Source organism: Triticum aestivum, chromosome 6A (genome assembly GCF_018294505.1).
Source record: "Triticum aestivum cultivar Chinese Spring chromosome 6A, IWGSC CS RefSeq v2.1, whole genome shotgun sequence".
NCBI classification, from domain to species: domain Eukaryota; kingdom Viridiplantae; phylum Streptophyta; class Magnoliopsida; order Poales; family Poaceae; genus Triticum; species Triticum aestivum.
This window is the reverse complement of record NC_057809.1, coordinates 244,062,773-244,080,954: the sequence shown is the minus strand read 5'-3', so window position 1 is coordinate 244,080,954 and position 18,182 is coordinate 244,062,773.

The following is an 18,182-nucleotide window of genomic DNA, read 5'->3' as shown; positions in this document are numbered from 1 at the left end:
AACCAATCTTCCGGCTTCACGGAGCCGTTGTACTTAGGCGTGTCTCTTGGGAGCGAGAACCCTTTGGGAAAGGGCTCGTCGCGGATGCGGGGGCCGAAACAAGGCGGGCCGACATCGTCTTCTTCTTCCAACACCAGGGATCACGCCAGGCGGTCGATCCGATGGTGGGCGTCGTTCTCTCCGATTCCTTGGCGGCGGCCTAGCCGGCCGCTGAGAGTCAGGTGCGCCACTGGCCGCAGGGCGGGATATCTCTCTCCACGGGGCGGAGGCGGAGGCGGGTCGCCCCGCCATTCCATGGCTCGGGGATGACCGTCCGCGTCTCGCTCGATGGAGATCTGGGTCCGGCTGCGGCTGGCAGCCGGCTCCTTCTCGCGTCGCGCGCGGGTATTGCTCGTAGTCGGTGTCCGGGACGTCGCGCCATGTTCTCGGCGCGGGGGAGGGCTTTTCGCGCGGGCGTCGGCTTCGTGTCACTGCGCGGCTGCGTCAATCAATTGCTGGATGCGCCGGGTCATGTGGGGGAGGTCTTCGGCCTCCCAGCCGTCCAACTCATCTACAGCCGCCTGGGCGGCACGCAAGTTCTCGAGCGGAGTGGCATAGACCGGGCGGTCGACTCCCAGCATGTCAGCGATGACGGCGCCGCGTTGCTTGACAAGGCCGGCCCGGCTTGGCCCGCCCGGGGCCGGCGTGCCGAAGGCGGCGCGGTCAGCTTCACGCTGGTAGGCCTTAGTGAGGCGTCTTACCGAGGCTAGCCTCCAGCCCTCCGCGAGGAGGGCGAGGCGGCGTGCCTCCAGTGCTTCGTCGTCGGCATTAGCCGGGAGGGGAGCGGACAAGTCGTGGGCCGCCGCGTGCGAAGCGTCGCGGGCACTCTCGTCGGCCGGGCCACCATGGCCGACAACCATTACTTCGGTGGTGACAGCATCGCAGCCGTCGGCTCGAGGAAGCGGGTCGTTGTAGATCGTGACGTTGTTGGGGAAGGTGTCGTAGGAGGCCATGTCGGAGTTGACAGGCATCGGGTCGGTGGAGCCAACCAACTCCAGGTCCGCAGCGGGCTCGCTGGAGACATGGAGCTGGCCGAGAAGATTGGCGAGGTGGTCGGTGCCCGCATCGGAGGCGAGCTCGTCGGAGATGAGATTTTCGTCGAGGAGATCGGCGAGGCCGCTTGCCGCGCAGATGCTGGTGACGCCTTGCAGCGCGTCGTGGCAAGCGCCATCGGGCGTGCCGGGCTGGCTACGCTCGCGGGGGAGGAATAAGGTTCCCGTCCAGAACAGGTCTCCGGACGACGGTGCACCTGGCCCCATAGTGGGCGCCAAATGTCGGGTGGTAGGTGCAACATATGCCAATGGGTGGCTTATCATTGTGGGAGCCAGTAAGACATCGCCGGTGCCTGGAAACGGGATAAGGCGAAGACATGCACGCCGGTGGATCTTACCCAGCTTCGGGGCTCTCCGTGGAGATAACACCCCTACTACTGCTCTGCGGGGTCTCCGCATACTCACTAGATGAATTGAGTGGCAATACAATGCTCCTTGAGCTGTTTAGTGGGAGGAGGAAGAAGGGCACAGCTAGGCTGCTTCTTTCCCTTGTGTGGTGTCTAGGGCTAGAAGGGGGTCCAACCCTTTGCATGGGTGCTCCGGGGGGTTTATATAGGCCTACCCCCCGGGGGTACAATGGTAATCCGACTGGGCGCGGGGCCCAGCCGTCTGTGACTGCACTCGCCGGCTTCTGTGCCGGCTGCTGGGGCCCGCTGACTGGTGGGTCCCGCCGGCTGCCGGCCCCTTGGTCGACAGGCAGGCCCCACTGTCCAGGGCCTGGTCGGCGGCGGGTTACTGTGGCTCCACCTTGTTGACGTGAGTTTCATCATGGTAAGCGTGACTACAGTACCGCCGCTTGCCAGGCGATCGTTGTAGCCTTACCGCGTCTCGTCTCCTTAATGGGGCGTCTTGTTTGAGGGAGGCGGCAAGCCGACTGCGGGGAGTCGGTTCTGTCTTGGGCCGACTTGTTGGAGGCGTGGCCGCCTTCGGGCGTCTCTCAGCTCAAAGGGGCCCACCGCCTGTGGGCCGCGCTGGCGGCCCGTTATGGGTGATGCCAGGGTTAGCATGGTGACAGTGCCGCGCCGGACGGGTCGTGCCTACCCCGTACGGTGCACTGTGCCAGGCGTGCTCCGGGATTCGGGGGCGGCAGGCTTTACTATAGCCACGCCCCGTCGTACCACCGTTAGGTGGGTGCAAACTTTGGTGGGTACGGTCTTGACCGCTTTATGGGGAGCCGGCTTCTGGGAGTCGGCCTTCTCATGGCCGGCTTCTTGGAGTCGGCCTTCTCATGAGGGCTAAAGTCGGACCGCCTTCCGAAAGCCGGCCTGGATGGCAGCCAACAAGGGGAAGGCGGCCCCATGTCTTGGATTCTTGAGAGCCGGGCGGGCTCGCAACTTTTTCAGAAGGGCCATGGGAAGCCGGCTAGGCTACCCATGGCTATTTACTCCGACAATCTAGATTCTATTCTTTCGTTCTGGACGCACTGTGATTTTGCACTCTTCGACCCATCATCCCATTTTTGGCAAAGATCATGTTATTTCCTTTGCTTATCCATTCAACCTGAGTGTGGTGCCCTCTTTTCAAGTTCTTCCCATTCTGTCAAGTTTTGCCTCCCTTCTCAACCGGAGTGCTGTCTGAAATCTTTCTTACCCCTTGTGCCATTCTTTCAATAGTTCCGGAGGCAGTGTGTTGTAGATTTCATAAAGTATCCTCTCATCTTGTCAAGTTCATATTCTATGCCTTCCATTTCTATCCGGAGTGTTGTCGTAATTGATCTTTACAATGCCTTGTACATCTCGTTTGATCCGGAATGCTTGCATGTACTTCCTGTCCACTGCAACCCTTTTCTTTTGTCTTTCAACCTATAAGGTTCTAGTAAGGTTCCTGTTCCTCTTTTCTAACAGAGTGATTTCAACTTTGTTCATCTTCGTTGTATTCTTTCTTTCAATTTTTTCAACCTCGCAAGGTTCTTTGGTTTCACTCATTCGTTAAAGAAGTAACTTAGTTTTACCTCTTCCCCTTCCTCTTTCGTGTCCCCCGGTGCCATCCTAGATCTCGGGACGAGATCCTCTCGTAGTGGTGGAGTGTTGTGACGCCCCGTGACCGATGTGCCAGGTGTCTTCCAGTTACTCGTTGTTGTTGCCTTCTCATACACTTGCATGTTGCATCTTGCCATGTCATCATGTGCATTGCATCATCATGTTTTTAAAACTTGCATCCGTCCCGGTCTCTTCGTTCTTTCCATTGTCTGTTGAGCCCAGGCACACTTGCACGCGCCCGCGGCACCTCCGAAATATTATTTTATAAGTGGCCAGAAAATGTTCTCGGAATGGGGTGAAAGTTGGTGTGCGGTCTTGTTATAGTGTAGGTAGACCGCCTGCCAAGTTTCATCGCATTCGGACTCCGTTTGATGCCCCAACGGATAACATATAGCGGCACTATAGCCGGTCATATGCCGGGCGTTTTCGGTCTCCGGAAAACATTGTCGAGCTGCCTTCTCTTCTCTCGCCTCAGCCCATTGCACTCTCCACAGCCCACCTAGCCAATCTAACCCCTCCCCTCCGTCTGGAGCCGTCGGATCACGATCGGAGCGCTCCGGAAGCCCCCAAATCCCCCTAACCTAGTCCATGTGTCTATATAATCTCCTTCCCCTTCCAATTTTGGAACCCTAACCCCCCCTCCACCTACCTCTAGCCTCCTCTTCGGAATCCCCGCAACCGCCAGCCACCTTCTTCTCGAATTCCGTTGCCAGCCACCGCGTCCCCGCCACATGGCGAGCTCCGATTCGCTATGCCGCCGCCAACCGCCGCCTCCAGCCAATGGCGGGTGGCCACGTCGCCTCCCTGTCTCCGATCCACTGCACCAGGCCCGCGAGGCCCATCCGCAGCCCGCCCCAGGCCATGTCGGGCCTGACGCCGCCCGCAACCGCCGCCCGGATCTCGTTCCTCGCCTCCCGCAGCTTCTCCTCCTCCCGAGCGCCCGGGCCGCCGCCCGCTCAGCCCCGCCGGCGCGCCGCCGAGATCCACCCAGCCACAGATGAGCACCGTCGTGCCTCCTCCTCCCTCTATTTCCTTGGCGCTCATGCCCTTCCCCGTGCCCCTGCAGGATGCCGAACGTCGCCTCCCGTGCTCCGCAACCGCCACCGTTGCCCGGACCGGGCCCCCAACTACCGGATCCGACATCCTCCGCCGTGGATCCGCTCGCTGCACCCGTTCCGGTCCTCCCTCCATCGACCCATCGCCGGCGTCGGCGGCGGCCTCGTCCCGTGTCGGGAGGACAACGCCGAGCACTCGAACCCCTCTGCCTAGGCCACATGGCACCGGCCCAGCTGCCAGGCCCAGCGATGCTCGGCCTGCCAAGCCTCTCCACCGACTGGGCCTCAGCCCGATGTGAGCAGCCACCTGAACCCCCTGTGCACTGTTGGCCCAGCCTGTTTCAGCCCGTCATATTTTTTCCGTCTGGCAAATTTCTCTATTATCCAGCATTTACATGTTTTACAGTTTGCACCCTCATGTTCATGCATATCATATCTCACTAACGTGCATCGAATCTAAATAAACTTTCTATGTAAAATGCTTAGAATTTCATCTAGTTTCATAATATGCAACTTTCAACCATGTTTAAAATGTTTAAAATGATGTTTGTGTTTATTTTGCATAATGCCATGTTAAAATGAATTATTTCATAACTAAATAACCGTAGCTCCAAATTTAATAAACTTTATGTGTAAATGTGGTAGAAAAATGCTTAGTATAACTTGGTGGCATTACTTTGCATGTTTAACAACTATAAAATATGCTTTAGGACAGAATAGTACCAAATCTACAATATGCACATGAGGATTTTCCGGACTTGTTGCTTGTTTTTCCGGCCTCATTTAAACTTGCCTAGATAGGTAGTTTTATTATTCTTCACCTCTTGCCATGTTTAACAACATTTAATATTGTTGGGTACAAAAACGAGAGAGAACTAAATAAGTCATGTGGTGTTTCGTCAATATGCAACTCGTTGCATATTGAGCTCCATTTAATTTGTAGTATTGTTTGTGCACTTTGCCATGCCATGCCTCATTAAACCGGGCATGCATCATACTTCATTGTGCATCATGCCATGTTCATGTGATGGTTGTTTACTATGTTGCTTGTTTCTTTCCGGGTTGCTTCTCTCGTTTGCTTGGGTTCTGTTCCGGAGTTGTGAGGATTCGTTCGACTACGTCCGTTTGTCTTCTTCATGGACTCTTTCTTCTTCCTTGCGGGATTTCAGGCAAGATGACCATACCCTCGATATCACTTCTATCTTTGCTTTCTAGTTGTTCGCTCTACCGCTATGTCGTGCTACCTACCACTTGTTATATCATGCCTCCCATATTGCCATGTCAAGCCTCTAACCCACCTTCCTAGCAAACCGTTGTTTGGCTAAGTTACCGCTTTTGCTCAGCCCCTCTTATAGCATTGTTAGTTGCAGGTGAAGCTGAAGTTTGTTCCATGTTGGGACATGGATATGTTAGGATATCATAATATCTATTATTTAATTAATGCATCTATATACTTGGTAAAGGGTGGAAGGCTCGGCCTTATGCCTGGTGTTTTGTTCCACTCTTGCCGCCCTAGTTTCCGTCATACCGGTGTTATGCTCCTTGATTTTGCGTTCTTTACGCGGTTGGGTGTTATGGGAATCTCTTGATAGTTCTCCTTGAATAAAACTCCTCCAGCAAGGCCCAACCTTGGTTTTACATTTGCCTAAAAACCTATAATTTTCCCTTGGGAGTCGCGCTCCCGAGAGTCATCTTTATTTTTAACCTCCCGGGCCAGTGCTTCTCTAAGTGTTGGTCCATACTGGGCGATGTCTGGCGCCCCCTGAGCAACCAGGGTCTATGCCAACCCGACGCCTTGCCCATACGGTGTCCCCTGAGAACAAGATATGTGCAGCTCCTATCAGATTTGTCGGCACATTCGGGTGGTCTTGCTGGTCTTGTTTTACCATTGTTGAAATGTCTTGAAACCGGGATTCCGAGACTGATCGGCTCTTCTCGGGAGAAGGAATATCCTTCGTTGATGGTGAGAGCTTGTGATGGGCTAAGTTGGGACACCCTTGCAGTGTATAAACTTTCGAGAGCCGTGCCCGCGGTTATGTGGCAGATGGGAATTTGTTAATATCCGGTTGTAGAGAACTTGACACTTTACTTAATTAAAATGCATCAACCGCGTGTGTAGCCGTGATGGTCTCTTTTCGGCGAAGTACGAGAAGTGAACACGGTCTTGCGTTATGCTTGAACATAATTAGTTTCAGGATCACTTCTTGATCACTTCTAGTTTCTCGACCATTGCTTTGCTTCTCTTCTCGCTCTTATTTGCATATGTTAGCCACCATATATGCTTAGTGCTTGCTCCAGCTCCACCTCACTACCCTATCCTACCCATAAGCTTAAATAGTCTTGATCTCACGGGTGTGAGATTGCTGAGTCCTCGTGACTCACAGATACTTCCAAATAGTTGTAGGTGTCGATGATACCAGTGCAGGTGACGCATCCGAGCTCAAGTGGGAGCTCGATGAAGATCTTGGTCGGTGTTATGTGCCTTTTTCGGTTGATCAGTAGTGGTGCCCAGTTGGGACGATCGGGGATCTAGCATTTGGGGTTGTCTTTCTTTTATTTTGGTTCCGTAGTCAGACCTTTGATTGTACTCTAGATGATGTATGTTTAACTTTTATTTGTCTGAAGTGGCGATTGTAAGCCAACTCTTTATCCCTTTCTTATTCAGTACATGGGATTGTGTGAAGATTACCCCACTTGCTACTAAACCACCATGCGGTTATGCCTCTAAGTCGTGCCTCGACACGTGGGAGATATAGCCGCATCGTGGGTGTTACAAGCCGACCCCCGTGGACTTAATCAACCCCCCGGGCGATGTCCGGCACCCCAAGGCAACTAGGGTCTCAGCCAACCCGATGTCTTGCCCATCCGGTGTACCCTGAGAATGAGATACGTGCGACTCCTATCAGGCTAGGTCAGTGCATCGGGAGGTCTTGCTGGATTAGTTTTACCATTGTCAAAATGTCTTGTGCATCGCGATTCCGAGTCTGATCGGGTGTCCCGCTAAGTTGGGACACCCTTGCAGGGTTTAAACTTTCAAGAGCTCTGCCCACAGTTTATGTGGCAGATGGGAATTTCTAATATCCGGTTGTAGAGGACTTGAAGTAAACTCAATTAAAATACACCAACCGTGTTGCGTAACCGTGATTGTCTCCTTTCGGGGAACTTTGAGAGGAGAACACGATTGGGTTATGTTTGAACGTAAGTACTTCAGGATCACTTCTTGATCATTACTAGTTTGCGACCGTTTGCGTAGTTTCTCATCTTATTCTTGTACTCGTATGTTAGCCACCATTACTTTGCTTAGTCGCTATTGCAACCTCACCACTTACCCTTTCCATACCCCTTTAAGCTTTGCTAGTCTTGATACCCATGGTAATGGGATTGCTGAGTCCTCGTGGCTCACAGATTACAACACCAACAGTTGCATGTACAGGTTATGCGATGATCTGGACACGAGAGCGATGTTTTGCTTGTCTTGGAGTTCTTCTTCTTCATCGTCGATCTGGGGTTAGGTTCCTGGTTGGCAGCCTGGGCTAGCAGGGTGGATATCGTTCAGTTTTTGATTGTATTTCATCCGTAGTCGGATGTTGTTCTCTGATACGTCTCCGTCGTATCTACTTTTCCAAACACTTTTGCCCTTGTTTTGGACTCTAACTTGCATGATTTGAATGGAACTAACCCGGACTGATGATGTTTTCAGCAGAAGTGCCATGGTGTTATTTATGTGCAGAAACAAAAGTTCTCGGAATGACCAGGAAATAATAAAAAATAATGGCAAAGAATCAAGGCTAGGGGGCCCACACCCTAGCCACGAGGGTGGGGGCGCGCCTGCCCCCTGGGCGCGTCCCCCTGCCTCGTGGCCCCCCTGGAGCTCCACCGACCTCAACCTTGACTCCATATATTCGTGTCCGGGGAGAAAAAATAAGAGAGAAGGATTCATCGCGTTTTACGATACGGAGCCGCCGCCAAGCCGTAAACTCTCTCGGGAGGGCTGATCTGGAGTCCGTTTGGGGCTCCAGAGAGGGGAATCCATCGCCATCGTCATCATCAACCATGCTCCATCACAAATTCTTTCATGATGCTCACCGCTGTGCGTGAGTAATTCCATCGTAGGCTTGCTGGACGGTGATGGGTTGCATGAGATTTACCATGTAATCGAGTTAGTTTTGTTAGGGTTTGATCCCTAGTATCCACTATGTTCTGAGATTGATGTTGCTATGACTTTTCTATGCTTAATGCTTGTCACTAGGGCCCGAGTGTCATGATTTTAGATATGAACCTATTATGTTTTCATGAATATATGTGAGTTCTTGATCCTATCTTGCAAGTCTATAGTCACCTACTATGTGTAATGTTCCGGCAATCCCGGAGTGACAATAATCGGGACCACTCCCGGTGATGACCATAGTTTGAGGAGTTCATCTATTCACTATGTGTTAATGCTTTGGTCCGGTACTCTATTAATAGGAGGCCTTAATATCCCTTAGTTTCCACTAGGACCCCGCTGCCACGGGAGGGTAGGACAAAAGATGTCATGCAAGTTCTTTTCCATAAGCATGTATGACTATATTCGGAATACATGCCTACATTACATTGATGAATTGGAGCTAGTTCTGTGTCACCCTAGGTTATGACTGTTACATGATGAACCGCATCTGGCATAATTCTCTATTACCGATCCATTGCCTACGAGCTTTCCATATATTGTTCTTCGCTTATTTACTTTTTCGTTGCTATTGTTATCATCACTACAAAACACCAAAAATATTACTTTTTCTACTGTTACTTCTGCTATCGTTACCACTACTATCATATTACTTTCCTATTAAACACTTTGCTGCAGATATTAAGTTTCCAGGTCTGGTTGAATTGACAACTCAGCTGCTAATACTTGAGAATATTCTTTGGCTCCCCTTGTGTCGAATCAATAATTTGGGTTGAATACTCTACCCTCAAAAACTGTTGCGATCCCCTATACTTGTGGGTTATCAAGACAATTTTCTGGCGCCGTTGCCGGGGAGCATAGATCTATTCTTTGAGTCACTTGGGATTTATATCTGCTTATCATTATGAAGAACTTGAAAGATCCAGGAACCAAGATTTATCCCTCAACTATGAGGGGAGGTAAGGAACTACCATCTAGCTCTGCACTTGATTCACCTTCTGTTTTGAGTAAGCTTGCGACACCTAGACCTGCTTCTGCTATTAATTCTGATATGTCGCATATTATTGATGATGCCACTTCTGCTATGCATGACACTTATGATGAAACTACATCTATGCTTGATACTACTGTGCCACTTGGTGAATTTCTTGATGAACAACTTGCTAGGGCTAGAGAGAATGAAATTATTGAAACTGATAATATTGATGAAAGTGATAATGAAGGCTCTCCTAATAAATATGAATTGCATGTTGTGCCTGAGGGCTATGTTATGGATGAAGAAACTAAAAGAGACTTTCTTGCTTGTAATGATAGAAGTGATCTTAAGATATTATTAGCTAAGCTTAAACAAAAAACTCTGAATGCTAGAATGAAATATGATCCTGCTTATTCTACTTCACCTATCTTTGTTACTGATAAGGATTATGAATTCTCTATTGATCCTGATATAATTACTTTGGTTGAATCTGATCCTTTTTATGGATATGAATCTGAAACTGTTGTGGCACATCTTACTAAATTAAATGATATAGCCACCCTATTCACTAATGATGAGAGAACTCGCTGCTTTTATATCCTTTAAAATATTTCCATTCCCATTATAGGGTGATGCTGAGATATGGTTTAATTCTCTCGATCCTGGTTGTGTGCGTAGTCCCCGGGATATGATTTATTACTTCTCTGCTAAATATTTCTTTGCTCATAAGAAACAAGTTGCCTTAAGGGATATATATAATTTTGTGCAATTTGAAGAAGAGAGACTCCCACAAGCTTGGGGGAGGCTTCTCCAATTACTTAATGCTTTGCCTAATCATCCTCTTAAGAAAAATGAAATACTTGATATCTTTTATAATGGACTAACCGATGCTTCCAGAGATTACCTGGCTAGTTGTGCTGGTTCTGTTTTCAGGGAAAGAACACCGGATGACGCTGAAATTCTATTGAATAATACGTTGACAAATGAAAATAATTGGACACTTCTTGAGTCAGCTCCTGAGCCTATTCCTAAACCAACTGTGAAGAAAAGAGGTGTTCTATTCCTCAGTCCTGAAGATATGCAAGAGGCAAAGAAATATATGAAATAAAAGGGTATTAAAGCTAAAGATGTTAAGAATTTACCTCCTATTGAAAAAATATGTGGTCCTAATTTACCGCCTGTTGAGAAAATATATGGTTTTAATCCATCACCTATTGAAGAAACACATGTTCTTGATAACCCGACACAGGTAGTAAAGGTAAATTCTCTCTATAGATATGATCAAGCTGAAATCCCTCCTACTAAGTTTGCTAGCCAATGTTTGGATGAGTTTGATAACTTTATGGTAATGCAAGAAGACTTCAGTGCTTATTTTGGTAGACAATTGAAACAAAATGCTTATCTGATTGAACACTTGGGTGATTATATGTCTAGAGTTAAAGGTGAACTTAAACTCATTAGTAAACATGCTTCTATGGTCACCACTCAAGTAGAACAAGTACTTAAAGCTCAAAATGATTTTCTCAATGAATTGAATAGCAAGAATAATGACTATGATGTTAGAGTGGCTACTAGAACTGGTAAAATGACTCAGGAACCTTTGTATCCTAAAGGCCACCCTAAGAGAATTGAGCAAGATTCTCAAAGAAATAATATAGATGCACCTAGTCCTTCTAAAAGGAAGAAAAAGAAAATGATAGGACTTTGCATGCTTCTAGTGAACCTATTGCTGAAACACCTGAGAATCCATATGATATCTTTATTTCTGATGCTGCAAAACAATTGGGTAATGAACATAAAACTAGTGATAATGTTAATGATGATGTTCATGTTGATGCTCAACCTAGTAATGATGATGATATAGAAATTTAACCCATTGTTGATCTTGATAACCCACAATCAAAGAATCAACATTATGATAAGAAAGACTTTGTTGCTAGGAAACATAGTAAGGAAAGAGAGCCTTGGGTTCATAAACCCATGCCTTTTCCTCCTAAGCCATCCAAGAGAAAGAATGATGAGGATTTTGAGCGCTTTTCTGAAATGATTAGACCTATCTTTTTGCGTATGCGTTTGACTGATATGCTTAAAATAAATCCTTGTGCTAAGTACATGAATGATATTGTTACTAATAAAAGAAAGATACCTGAACCTGAAATTTCGACCATACCTACCTATATACGGTATCTACCTGCCGTTCCAAGTAAATTTGTATGTACCAAACTATAAACCTTCAACTAAACATTCCGTTTTGTAAGCTCGAATAGCTCAGGTATCAACTAGGGTTGTGCGTATCTTCCATGTTAGGCGGGTTATTCTCAAGAGGAGTGGACTCCGCTCCTCACTCAGAGAAAATGGCTTGTCACCGGGATGCCCAGTCCCGTGCTTTATGCAAATCAAATCAAAATAATTGCAAACAAAACTACCCTGGGACTTTTGTTAGTTGGAGGCACTCATTGTTTCGAGCAAGCCATGGATTGATGCTTGTTGGTGGAGGGGGAGTATAAACTTTACCGTTCTATTTGGGAACCGCACATAATGTGTGTAGCATGGAAGATATCGCCATCTCTTGGTTGTTATGTTGACAATGAAACTATACCACTCAAAATATTATTCATCTCTATTTCAAAATCGAACTCTGGCACCTCAACAAATCCCTGCTTCCCTCTGCGAAGGGCCTATCTATTTACTTTTATGTTGAGTCATCATCCTCTTATTAAAAAGCACCAGTTGGAGAGCACCACTGTCATGTGCATTCATTACTATTAGTTTACATTGAGTATGACTTGATTGGATCTCTTTTACCATGAATTACAATGTCTAGTCAGTCCTTGATCTTTAAAGGTGCTCTGCATTTATGTTGTGTGGTCTCAGAAAGGGCTAGCGAGATACCATCTTGTTATATCATATCATGATTGTTTTGAGAAAGTGTTGTCATCCAAGATTTATTATTATTGCTCGCTAGTTGATAATGCTATTGATATGAGTAAACATGAGACCTAAGAGTTATTGTGAATATGGTTAGTTTATAATCTTTGCTGAAATCTTGAATGCTGGCTTTACATATTTACAACAACAAGAGCAAACAGAGTTTGTAAAAGTTTTTGTTTATCACTTTTAGTTTGTCAACTGAATTGCTTGAGGACAAGGAAAGTTTTAAGCTTGGGGGAGTTGATACGTCTCCGTCGTATCTACTTTTCCAAACACTTTTGCCCTTGTTTTGGACTCTAACTTGCATGATTTGAATGGAACTAACCCGGACTGACGTTGTTTTCAGCAGAATTGCCATGGTTTCATTTATGTGCAGAAGCAAAAGTTCTCGGAATAACCTAAAACTCCACGGCGATTGTTTTTGGTAATAATAAAAAATACTGGCAAAGAATCAAGGCCAGGGGGCCTAGACCCTAGCCACGAGGGTGGGGGCGCGCCTGCCCCCCTGGGCACGCCCCCTGCCTCATGGGCCCCCTGAAGCTCCACCGACTTCAACCTTGAATCCATATATTCGTGTTCGGGGAGAAAAAACACGAGAGAAGGATTCATCGCGTTTTACAATATGGAGCCGCCGCCAAGCCGTAAACTCCCTCGGGAGAGCTGATTTGGAGTCCTTTCGGGGCTCCAGAGAGGGGAATCCATCGCCGTCGTCATCATCAACCATCCTCCATCACCAATTGCATGATGCTCACCGCCGTGCGTGAGTAATTCCATCTTAGGCTTGCTGGACGGTGATGGGTTGGATGAGATTTATCATGTAATCGAGTTAGTTTTGTTAGGGCTTGATCCCTAGTATCCACTATGTTCTGAGATTGATGTTGCTTTGACTTTGCTATGCTTAATGCTTGTCACTAGGGCACGAGTGCCATGATTTTAGATCTGAACCTATTATGTTTTCTTGAATATATGTGAGTTCTTGATCCTATCTTGCAAGTCTATAGTCACCTACTATGTTTTATGATCCGGCAACCCCGAAGTGACAATAATCGGGACCACTCCCTGTGATGACCATAGTTTGAGGAGTTCGTGTATTCACTATCTGTTAATGCTTTTGTCTGGTACTCTATTAAAAGGAGGCCTTAATATCCCTTAGTTTCCACTAGGACCCCGCTGCCACGGGAGGGTAGGACAAAAGATGTCATGCAAGTTCTTTTCCATAAGCATGTATGACTATATTCAGAATACATGCCTACATTATATTGATGAATTGGAGCTAGTTCTATGTCACCCTAGGTTATGACTGTTACATGATGATCTGCATCCGGCTTAATTCTCTATCACCAATCCATTGCCTATGAGCTTTCCATATATTGTTCTTTGCTTATTTACTTTTCCGTTGCTATTGTTATCATCACTACAAAACACCAACAAAATTACTTTTGCTACTATTACTTCTGCTATCGTTACCACTAATATCATATTACTTTGCTACTAAACACTTTTCTGCAGATATTAACTTTCCAGGTGTGGTTGAATTGACAACTCAGCTGCTAATACTTGAGAATATTCTTTGGCTCCCCTTGTGTCGAATCAATAAATTTGGGTTGAATACTCTACCCTCGAAAACTGTTGTGATCCCCTATACTTGTGGGTTATCATTTCTCTTGTATGATTTATTCATGTATTCTTGCGGCATTTGTATGCCTTGTATGCATCCCTAACTATTATGTAATGGTACGTGTAGTGATATCCACCTTGCAAAAGCGTGTGAATATGTGGTTCTATCCTTGGTGGGACCTTCGAGTTACTTTAGGATAGAGTCGCATATTGGGCATGACAGAGCCACAGGTCGGGGGACGTATGGTGTCATGGGTTCGAGCGGCGTCGTGGGAATCACGTGTGGCCGTGGTAGAAACTTGAAGCTCGCCGCATTTCAGCTGGCCCACATGTCATGCACACAAAGGCGGAGGGGCGGTGCGGCCGAGAGGGGTGAGGCCCACGTCGGGGGATGTGGTGCCATGGGTTGGAGTGGCGTCGTGGGAATCGCGAGTGCCAGTGCATGGAACGTGATGGTCGCCGTAGTTCAACTTCCATGGACAAGCTGTCATGTCTACTGACACATGCATTGTATACCGATCACTGGAAGGCGTAGTAGAGAAAGCTAGGGGGATAAATAGTCCTTATAGTAAAGTGGACCTACACTGCTACTTCTTCCAAAGACATGCACACCATCGAAATAGTTCACTTATATCAACATACACAGAGAGGAAATTTTTTTACAAGAGAGGAAATAGTTCATCCATCCATAATGCCCTGCTGCTGGTGCAGCTTCTTCTTCGTATTCTTCCTCTCATTTTCTGTGGGAGACGGCTTCGCAACAAGCTCTTTGGACCTTACAGCTATTTCGAAACTCACACGGGCATCGAGGGCAACATATTTTACCCGCTCGTACGTCAAGGGATAATTCTCCCATCCAGACAAAATTAATGCCAGCGTGTCATCACCCTTCTGAAGATTTGTACCGAGCATAAAATTTGTTACGTCCAATAGGGATGGTGTCTGTTTGTCACAATCTTCTATAGGAATTTTGATTCTGGTTTGTAGGTCAGTGATGCTTTTCAAATCAAGGTTGTACGACGCCAGCTTCTATTTGTCCCGTTCGACGGCTGCCCCACGGAAGTATACATCCCCCCGAGACAAGAAATCGTGGAGCTCACCTGGTATGGAGGGCGCGTGTATGATGTCGTACACCAAAACATCATCTCCGAGGCATAGCTAAAGGACGGAGGCGCGTTGGATCTTCCCAGTGGCATGCTCCGTGTACTCTACCTCGAGACCGATGACCTTCATCTCTACCTTTTGGAGGGAGTTGGATACATTGTTGATTCACTTCCGAACAACCCTTGGGTGGTCGGTGACAATGGAAACTATGCTCAACAAGCCTTCAACGAGGACATGTTGGACGCTAAAAACCTGCATTTGGATCTCTTTCACCATTTGGAACCGCTGGACCGGAGGGCTATGGTTTGGAGAATTAGGATTAGATGGCTAGTCTAACTGAAGAAGATGATTATTTAAAGGGGCTTCGGAATTACTCTAGGAGTATGAGAAGTGGTTAAAACAATGTGAATGCAGTGGGGTTTGGATGCAAATGAATATAAAGGAGAGGTGAAGAAGCCGAGGAAAATCGGTTCCCGATGGACAAGTAAATGGGAGAAGTGGCCTGTGGGCAGTTGATTAGATGGCTAGGTAGACTAAAAGAAAAGGCCACGCGGGTAGACCGAGGAGTGGTTGTCGGATCTGGGGTTCCACAGACCCTTGAGAGGTTCGAACACTGGGGTGCATGCGAAGAACCTCACCAATCTGCCTGCTCAATTGATTCTTAGGCCTAATTCGTCGAACCCAAGGGACAAGAGACACCGTGGTTTATCCGGGTCCGGGCCACCTTGCGGTGTAATACCATACTCCAGCTTTGTGGTGGATTGCCTCGAGGGGCCGAGGATGAACTAGTATAGTGGTTGAATAGCCTCAGGAGGTGAGGTGTTCTTGAGCTCGATGAGCTATTGGGTGAGAGGATGATCTGAATGATCCGTCCTCTTCTATGGTGGTGGCTAAGTCCTATTTATAGTGGCCTTGGTCCTCTTCCCAAATGCAACGCGGGAAGGGATCCCACAATGGCCAAATTTGAAGGGGGACAACGAGTACAAGTTATCCCAACAAAAGTAGTCTTTGCCTGCGAAAGCCTCTGGTGGTGACGCCAAGTTGGGCTCCGCGATGACCTCCATCGTGACGTCCTGGCGGTCTCGGTCTTGTTTCCCCGATATGGAAACCTTTGCTTGATTCCTCGGGAGTCTGCGCCTGCGCTTGCCTCCTTGGCACCAAAGGGGAAACTGGTACACTACGCCCACTGGCACCCACCTAGCCTTGGTCGTCATGGCTCACGTCATGTGAACCTTGCGAGGTGCACCTCGCCTTGATATCTCTGCTCCTCGGGAGCCAGCCTAGTGAGGCTGCCCCCAATGAGGCCTTGGTGTAGCCCACCTTTCGATGCTTGGCCCCACACGAGGGTCTTGGGTTGTTGTTGCTGAAGCTGGGCCGTACCGGGCCGTCGATGGAGCCACATCGTGGGCCGCAGGCAGGAAAGTCAAGGTACCCCCGTTCCCAGGATGCCGACAGTAGCCCTCGAGCCCAAGGCGTGCTCGTACTTGGCTTTGAGGCAAAGCCAAAGGGCAAGTTCGAAGCGCCGCGGGCCCTAACCTCCTGCGGCCTCAGTTGATGCGTGGCGATTAATGGGATGTGGGCGCCTCCGCTTCCCCATGCTGCCTTGTCAACCATTCAACTTGACGGGACCCTGCTGCATGCAGAGAAAACCATCATTATGCACGATCATGGAGGTTGGCGGTTGGCCTCCTTCCGGCTATAAATGAGGGGAGGGGCGGAGACCCCCTTGCTCATCTCTGTCTTCTTGCAGTCCCCTTCTTATTCTTGTTCTTCTTCTTCTTTCTTGTCTCTCCATCTTGCTGTAGCTCCTTATGTTGTCGATGAGGAAGTTATCCGCTACCGAGGAGGGGAAGGCCCCCCAGGTGGGAACTGACTCGCCACCTCCCAAGAGAGGACGAGGCCACCCCCGCAAGCATGTCGTGACCCCTGTGGGGGCTCCTCGGGGGCGCGGGCGCACCTTGGCCGACCGTGGCGGCGCTTCTTCTCGTGGTGGGTGCCGCCGGGGGCGAGGTGCTACCTCTTGAGCACTTGCGTTGGTTTTCCCTTGAAGAGGAAAGGGTGGTGCAACAAAGTAGCGTAAGTATTTCCCTCATTTTTTGAGAACCAAGGTATCAATCCAGTAGGAGGCTACGCGCGAGTCCCTCGCACCTACACAAAACAAATAAATCCTCGCAACCAACGCGATATGGGGTTGTCAATCCCTACACAGTCACTTACGAGAGTGAGATCTGATAGATATGATAAGATAATATTTTTTGGTATTTTTATGATAAAGATGCAAAGTAAAATAAAAGCAATGAAAATAACTAAGTATTGGAAGATTTATATGATGAAGATATACCCGGGGGCCATAGGTTTCACTAGTGGCTTCTCTCAAGAGCATAAGTATTTTACAGCGGGTGAACAAATCACTGTTGAGCAATTGACAGAATTGAGCATAGTTATGAGAATATCTAGGTATGATCATGTATATAGGCATCACGTCCAAGAAAAGTAGACCGACTCCTGCCTGCATCTACTACTATTACTCCACACATCGACCGCTATCCAACATGCATCTAGAGTATTAAGTTCATAAGAACAGAGTAACGCCTTAAGCAAGATGACATGATGTAGAGGGATAAATTCATGCAATATGATGAAAAACCCATCTTGTTATCCTCGATGGCAACAATACAATATGTGCCTTGCTGCCCCTACTGTAATTGGAAAAGGACACCGCAACATTGAACCCAAAGCTAAGCACTTCTTCCATTGCAAGAAAGATCAATCTAGAAGGCCAAACCAAACTGATAATTTTTAGAGACTTGCAAAGATAACCACTCATACATAAAAGAATTCAGAGAAGATTCAAATATTGTTCATAGATAAACTTGATCATAAACCCACAATTCATCAGTCTCAACAAACACACCGCAAACACTACTAGAAAAAGGGCTATAGATGGGATTGACACTAATGGCGCACCAGACAAGGGGTGCGCCATTAGTATATACTAATGGCGCACCACCTTCTGATACGCCATTAGAGTTGAAACTACTAATGGCGCACCTGGCCCAGGGTGCGCCATTAGTATCAAATTTTTTTTTGAACTAGTGCGCCTGTCTAAACATACTAATGGCGCATCCAGACACAGTGCGCCATTACTAGTTGTAACTAGTAATGGCGCACCTGACGGAAAGTACGCCACTAATGTTGTTTTTTATTATATTTTTTATTCCTTTTTTTGCAAAACTACTAATGGCGCACTGTTCCACCGTGCGC